This window comes from Schistocerca gregaria, chromosome 5 (genome assembly GCF_023897955.1).
Source record: "Schistocerca gregaria isolate iqSchGreg1 chromosome 5, iqSchGreg1.2, whole genome shotgun sequence".
Classification (NCBI taxonomy): Eukaryota; Metazoa; Arthropoda; class Insecta; order Orthoptera; family Acrididae; genus Schistocerca; species Schistocerca gregaria.
The window spans coordinates 157,135,636-157,144,056 of NC_064924.1; positions in this window are offsets into that span (position 1 = coordinate 157,135,636).

Sequence of the window (8,421 nt, forward strand, 5' to 3'; positions counted from 1 at the left end):
AAAGTTTTCCTGCCTTTTATTAAGGACGTCACTGACCGCATAGGGAAAATATTGAAAAAACGGAATATCGCGGTGATTTACAAACCTACCCGGAAGATACAAGAACACCTGAGATTGGCTAAGGATGCTCGTAAACCGCTGGAAAAAGCAGGAATTTACAGGATCCCGTGTAGTTGTGGGGAGGTATATGTGGGTACCACAAAAAGAACGGTCAAAAAACGACTAGAAGAGCACAAGGGCAATTGTAGAAGGGGAGAGATTGATAGATCAGCTGTTGCGGAACACGCTTTGCAGTCAGGAGACCACCACATTTATTTTGATAGAACTCAAGCACTGGCAGCCACAAGCGGATATCATGAAAGGCTTTACAGAGAGGCTATAGAGATTATGAAACACCCCAGGAATTTTAATAGGAAGGAGGAGGGCGTGAAATTGAATGACATCTGGATGCCGGTGCTGAAGAAGATGTGTACCAGTCTTCCGCCTTGGGATGATAGCAACAGCGGACGGCGCCAACCGACAACGGCCAATTGCGCTCGTATTCAAAACATGTGACGTCACGCCTATGCGCGGGAGCACGCGAAAACAAAAATTTGCTGCAGTCAGTAGTGAGACAGTGTTTGTTTCGGAAGTTAACAGAAGCCACGAACCCCCTTGAAGATGTCCTCCGCAGATGGGGACGAAACGTTGGGTTACAATGCGAAATCCATCAGACCACGGCATAATAGCCCGGAAAAGAATTTTATTAATCATGGTGTTTTGGGTGTTAACAATACGTTCAGGTAGAGTCTAAAGTGTAATCAAAGGATAATTTGGCCTCTAAATTGACTAGTACACAGTAACAAATTTTCAGATTTTTTGTTATTTTCAATTTTACTGAGGAAATTCCTTCATCTTTCATCAAACATCATTAGAACAAGTTCGTAAAACAGTGTTACAATGACTTTTTAAAAAGAAGATTGAAACACAGTCAAAACATACTGTCTGTATGTTTACTAACAATATTTTTACTTTTACAGACAAATAATGTAAGTACCGAGTATTTGTAAAATATTCTAATATGCAGCATGTGACTAAAATGCTCTGTATGTGTTTACTTGCTTATTTCATCAAATAACAAAAATGTAAGAACAAACAATTTCACTCCAGAATTATAAACATTTGGAAATATTTAGGTACAAAGAAGTGGGCAGAATTGTGAAAGCACGGATGGGCACACAGTTCAGAAATTTGAGAAAAGTTTTGGCTTGGCAGCTTTTGCACACATACTTGTTCCACTTGAAATAGATGCATGATGTTTTATTCCCTTTTTGTTCTTTGCAGGAAATCTGAGTTTGATGACAATATCTATTTCCAGGTTGACCAGTGCCAGTACTAAGTGTGTGCAAGGGGAGTTTGGCTACTCAGTGCAGTTTGTAGGGGCCAGCAAGTGCATTGGCTTCTCTGAGGATAGTCTCACCATGAGATCTTCTTATAGGTAAGTAACTTAAAAACTGAGTGGGAATTGATCTTGGCAAGGTCAATAATGTTGTAAAACCCACGCACAGGCCATCAGTGGGTGCCAGCTCTGGCAATGTAGAGTCTAGTCATTCAGTCAACTATACACACTCCACCCTTAAAAACTTCAGTTTCTGGAAGTTTCTTCTCAATATTCTCACTGACCTGACATCCAATGTTCACGTTACCTGGGTATATCCTTGGTACACTGTGAGAAGATTGTCACCCAACTTGTACAAGTGTATTGCATACAATTCGTCTTCACTTTGCGCCATAGGAGGGACCTCTCCTCGTGATTATTTGAGTGCCAACTAAACATGTTCCTTTTTGTTTCAGCTCACCTGCCAGTTTCACGGAGGTGAAGAAGTTGTCACTTATGATGATATGACCATGACTGAGGAATGGTTGTGCCAACTACATAATCATATGGCGACCAAGACCCTTGCTTGGATCATAGTTTCTTGTTTGCCACAGAAAGGGAATCCATTCAGGAATTAGCACTTGAAGCTTCACACAAAAGGCAGTATTTTATCAGTTTTACTGAGTATGTGCACTTAAGACTGTTCAGTCTTGACAAAAACTGATCATGGCCAAGGCATCATTTTCCTTAATGGAATTTGTATGTAAAATTATATTACTTTAAATACCTGTGCCATGGTAGAAATTTATCATTGGGCCTTAAGCCCTTTGTGCAGTTGTTAAGTATAGTAATTTCCTTGATATGTTGATGTTCTTGACCTGTAACTTTGTTAATGAGCAACACCACAAGGCAATTAATCATTTGGTTGCACATGTTAACTATTTCGAAATATTTTGGTGATCTATTTTGGCCTGCCTATGTGTGGCGATCTTAGTTGTTTTTTTTAATTATCATCTTGCTCCACTTAAAGGATTACACTTATTCATGTATTTCCTTGTTGTAAAGAGTCTGTAACTGATAACAACATGCTGTTCGCATACACTTTATTTGCCCACCTGGTTAGCCGTGCAGTCCAGTGCACTTCTTTCTGAGTGGGAAGGCATGCCAGTCCCCAGCACGAATCTATTCGGCAGATGAGCACTGAGGTCTGGTGTGGCGGCCAGTCTGGAGATGGTTTTTAAGGCGATTTTCCATCTGCCTCGGAGAATGCAGACTGGTTCCTGTTTTTCCACCTAAGTTACACTATGTCAGCGATTGCTGTGCAAACACTGTCTCAACATACACAGCCCGCATCTCGTGGTCGTGCGGTACCGTTCTCACTTCCCGTGCCCGGGTTTGATTCCCGGCGGGGTCAGGGATTTTCTCTGCCTCGTGATGACTGGGTGTTGTGTGTTGTCCTTAGGTTAGTTAGGTTTAAGTAGTTCTAAGTTCTAGGGGACTGATGACCATAGATGTTAAGTCCCATAGTGCTCAGAGCCATTCGAACCATCCACATACACCATAATTACTCTACCACACAAACATTTGGTGTTACACTCATCTGGCATAAGATATTCCTGGGTGGGGTTGGGGGGATCCACTGGGGATCAAACCACACAATAACTCTGTGTTTGGTGTGGGGCACTGGTGGGGTTGTGAAGCACTGAGGACTAAGGGAGGAGAGGGGGACAAAGCCTCTCCATCGTTTCTAGGACCCCAGTTCAATACAATACTAAACTATACTATACTACACTTTATTCTGTGGTCCCAGTATCTTACTACTCCCCAACCAGCTCCTTAACACATCAGTGGTAGCAGAGGAAGGTTATGCTTGAGTGGTGTGATTCTGAAACTGTGTAGTGGTAGAATAGAATAATTTTGCTATGTTTTTTGATTGAAGTGTTTCATAATATGATCAAGAGGTCATGGATCGAAGAGGGGTGCTGGACATTTCTTATATTACTAAGGCCCAACTCCAATATGAGTTGGTTATCCACGGCAAGGAAACAGGGCAGTGTTGGAGAGATGAGACAATGTTTGCAGGCTGCACTTAGCTGCTGTCTTATTATTACACCGAACTCTGTGGGTGTGGTAAGTGAAGCCTGTTCAGTTTGTGGCAGCCTCCTTGCTGGCCTGCAAGCCAACACTGAGTAGTTGCACGGTACTGTCCCCAACCATACTCAGGTGTTCAGAGTCAAGGTTCAGTTCAGTGCAAAATCTCTCCGTAATAAATACAGTTCCTAAGCATAGGGCTGCAATTGAAGAATTTTGCAATAAAGTTGCCCATTTGGAGCGGAGAGTAGTTTGCTCAATTGACACGACAGTGTGGGCCAGGATGAGGGTTCTGTTCATGGGCAGAATGATCAGCAACAGCAGAAGGTGGGAAATTATTGCACAAATTACCAGTTTATTTATTGACACTAATGAACAAGTGGTAGACTTATTGTGGTTAAATGTGCACTTGCAAGACTTAGTGACCATCTAGCACATGGCCAAGTCAATAATTTTGCAAATTATCTTCCTCCTGGCTCACAGGAAGCAAGTAGAACTGTTTTCGGAGGGGTCTTGGTCTTGGTGCAGGGTGTATATGGGGACAAGGAAAAAAATTCCCGGATATCCCGTTTACAAAATATGCTTTTTCCTGGGCGAAAATACACTTTTTCTGTGCTAAGTGACAGTAGGTTATCCATAGATTTTCCCTCAGAACTGTAAAACTTATCAATCCTTTGAATGGTTAATGTTTTAATACAATCGCGTAGAACTCCCCGGAAAAAAAAGACAGGGGAGAGAAGTTTTGGAGAGACTTTTAATTAAAAAAGGAGAGAAGTTATGGAGAGACTTTTCATTTGCAGCAACATATACGCTGCATATTTTCGTATTACGAAAGTATAAATTCGAACTGCACCAAACACAGCGCGTTAGTTTCCGGAGCGTTGAAACCGAGGTTGTGATGTCCTATTGTAAGCCAGTCATATCCCAAGTCACGAGATCTGGCCAGCCGATCACAGCAGCTATTCAGAGCGTAGGACACGTGTTTAGTGAGTCAATAGCAAGATCACTGGTTACGTAGCGCGAACACATGAAGAGGAAAAGTTAACGGTTTACATTAATGTACACAGTACCGAATATCTACAAGAAAAGCTAAGCTTTCACATATAATATTGGTCTCTTAAGATTAACAAGCTACATCAGAACCTAGGCTTTCACATGTAATATTGATCTTTTTTTGCGTATGTTATATTTTAAGATACATCGACAAAGGTCCCAGTAAATTTAAAATTATGACATAAATGTCTGGGCTCGAAATTCTTGCAAGTGGCTGGTCCTCAAACTGTTCAGTTTCTAACGCTCTGTGATTTAGAAATCCATCCCACTTACTCACAAGTAACATAATTCATCTTGCGTAAAAAGAAATTTACTTTGAACGTCACAATGAAGTAGGTCCCATCTGACATTAAGCTGTTCAGTGTGGTTTTTGGGATGTACATTTTCTTGGAGCACCAGTACTCTAAGATTTCATTTTTTGGTTTTTTATTATGGCATAATGCCATACATGGCAGAAGATGATAACGTGCACCTGAAATTCAGCGAACAGTTGGAACTAGCCAATACTGTAGAATGAAACACTTCGTTTCAAATAAAATGACTGCCTCAGCGGAAAGATTAATGAAGGCAAATTTCTTTAGCAAACTTGAAAAAATAACTCCATTGTTCTGCATAGCGATTAATGCTTGAACGCTACTAACTTGGAAATAAAATAAAATCAGAAAACTGAAACTAATAATATATTTTTGCCTTCCGTAACTATGTGAATGTATTTTAATTCACTTGATAGCTCCCGGCCACAGAAATCAGTTTTGTTTTCATTTGACGTGGGAGCTGTACACGAAGAGACAACGAAATCACTTACCGTAAGCACAGGTCACGTAGAGACTATTCCCCTCCCCACTATAACCCAGACAACTCTGTGCGTGCGCGAATCTGGCAGCTAGGGCGCGCGAGAAAAATTTTTCTCGTTTGCATCTGGCTGCTTGCTGCTACTCCCGATAAGGCTAACAGCCAAACTTCAAGTATCGGGAAAAGGTACTGCTTATACGCAAGTCAACTACACACGCGCCACAGCCCCCTGGCAACCGGTCAAACAAACCTAATGTGAACAGTTGTGACGTCATGCTCATAGCAGGCAGTTTATTGTTACGAAGAATTACACAGTCTTCGGCCTACGGCCTTTAACATATTTTTGATATTTGCAAACGCTTGTGCGTGCACAGTGTTTTGTTGTTGTTAATTGCGCATTTCCTTTGCCACTAAAGTTTTATTTTTTTCCTCTCGTTTATATTTTGTTGCTGCAGTATCATTCTCCAGTAGCAGGATACAATAACATTCTTTGCAAGAGAATCAATTCTTAAAAATCAAAATTACTAAAATTTAACTGAAAGCTAAACAACGAAAAATTCCCGGGTTTTTTCCGGTTGTCCCGGGTCGTATTCGTCCTGTGGTGAAACATTGAGTGCATTCTGACAGAGATTGTTAAAAGAAAATTTGTCTATTCCTCATTGTAATGACCTATTGAGTTGATACTATTATTGGCCTCCCCCCATGAACCATGGACCTTGCCGTTGGTGGGGAGGCTTGCGTGCCTCAACGATACAGATAGCCGTACCGTAGGTGCAACCACAACGGAGGGGTATCTGTTGAGAGGCCAGACAAACGAGTGGTTCCTGAAGAGGGGCAGCAGCCTTTTCAATAGTTGCAGGGGCAACAGTCTGGATGATTGACTGATCTGGCCTTGTAACAATAACCAAAACGGTGTTGCTGTGCTGGTACTGCGAACGGCTGAAAGCAAGGGGAAACTACGGCCGTAATTTTTCCCGAGGGCATGCAGCTTTACTGTATGATTAAATGATGATGGCGACCTCTTGGGTAAAATATTCCTGAGGTAAAATAGTCCCCCATTCGGATCTCCGGGAGGGGACTACTCAAGAGTGTCATTATCAGGAGAAAGAAAACTGGCGTTCTACGAATCGGAGTGTGGAATGTCAGATCCCTTAATCGGGCAGGTAGGTTAGAAAATTTAAAAAGGGAAATGGATAGGTTAAAGTTAGATATAGTGGGAATTAGTGAAATTCGGTGGCAGGAGGAACAAAACTTTTGGTCAGGTGACTGCAGGGTTATAAACACAAAATCAAATAGGGGTATTGCAGGAGTAGGTTTAATAATGAATAGGAAAATAGGAATGCGGGTAAGCTACTACAAACAGCATAGTGAACGTATTATTGTGGCCAAGATAGATACGAAGCCCACACCTACTACAGTAGTACAAGTTTATATGCCAACTAGCTCTGCAGATGACGAAGAAATTGAAGAAATGTATGATCAAATAAAAGAAATTATTCAGATAGTGAAGGGTGACGAAAATTTAATGGTCATGGGTGACTGGAATTCAGTAGTAGGAAAAGGGAGAGAAGGAAATGTAGTAGGTGAATATGGACTGGGGCAAAGAAATGAAAGAGGAAGCCGCCTGGTAGAATTTTGCACAGAGCACAACTTAGGTTGGTTGGTTGGTTGGTTTGTGGAGCTTAAAGGGACCAGACTGCCACGGTCATCGGTCCCTTTTTCCAAATACTAAAAACACCCACAGAGAATAAAAACGAGCAACAGACGATAAGACAGATGACACAGAACAAGAGAAATGTAGACAAAGACCAGACAAGATGAACTAAAATCACACAGTGTGACGGTTGTTGGCCAACCATACAAACAAAAAGGGAAAAGCCAACCACCGGAGAAAAAAAAAATCTGACAAATCGTAGGCCATAGGCCAGAATCAACACAAAAACACACACTTACATTAAGCGATAAAATCCCCCTGCCCGAATAAAACACAGAACTATGTCCGCTATGGAAGAGTCGTCAGATAAAAGTGCAGAGAGCGTATCAGGCAGCGCAAAAGTCTGCCAGGGCGCACTCCAACAGAATATGGACCACCGTCAAGGACGCCCCACAACGACAAAGAGGGGGATCCTCACGAAACAGTAAATAACTGTGCGTGAGTCGGGTGTGGCCAGTGCAGAGCCGACAAAGGATGACTGATTCCCTGAGGTTGGCTCGCATGGATGACCACCACACAGTAGTCGTCTCCTTGATACGGCGGAGTTAGTTTGGTACGGGCAGGTTGCGCCAATCAGTGTCCCATAAATCGAAAACTTTGCGGCATAATAGTGCCCACAAATCAGTCGCCGGGAGGCCAATCTCCAGAGATGGAGCACTAGTGGCCTCTTTCGCCAGGCGGTCAACAGTTTCATTTTCCGGGTATCCCAACATGGCCCGGGGTCCAAAAGAAGACCACAGATCTGCCGCAACGGGCAAGAGTATGCAGGGACTCCTGGATAGCCATCACCAGACGAGAACGAGGGAAACACTGGTCGAGAGCTCGTAAACCGCTTAGGGAATCGCTACAGACAACGAAGGACTCACCTCAGCAGGAGCGGTTATACTCTAGGGCACGAAAGATGGCGACCAGCTCAGCAGTGTAAACACTGCAGCCATCTGGCAAGGAGCGTTGTTCGGAATGGTCCCCTAGAGTTAGTGCATAACCGACACGACCAGCAACCATCGAACCGTCGGTATAGACAACGCCAGAGCCCTGATACGTGGTCAGGATGGAGTAAAAGTGGCGTCGGAAGGCCACCGGAGGGACTGAGTCCTTCGGGCCCTGTGCCAAGTCGAGCCGAAGGCAAGGGCGAGGCACACACCATGGGGGTGTATGCAGAGGGGCCCAGAGAGGAGGTGGTACAGGGAAACACCCAAGCCCGTAGAGAAGCTGTTTGACGCGTACGGCGATCAGACAACCCGACCGGGGCCGACGTTCTGGCAGACGGACGACTGACTGTGGGAACAGGACACGATAATTTGGATGCCCGGGCGAGCTAAAAACATGGGTAGAATAAGCAGCCAGTAATTGTTGGCGTCGTAACCGCAGTGGAGGGACACCTGCCTCCACAAGTATGCTGTCCACAGGGCTA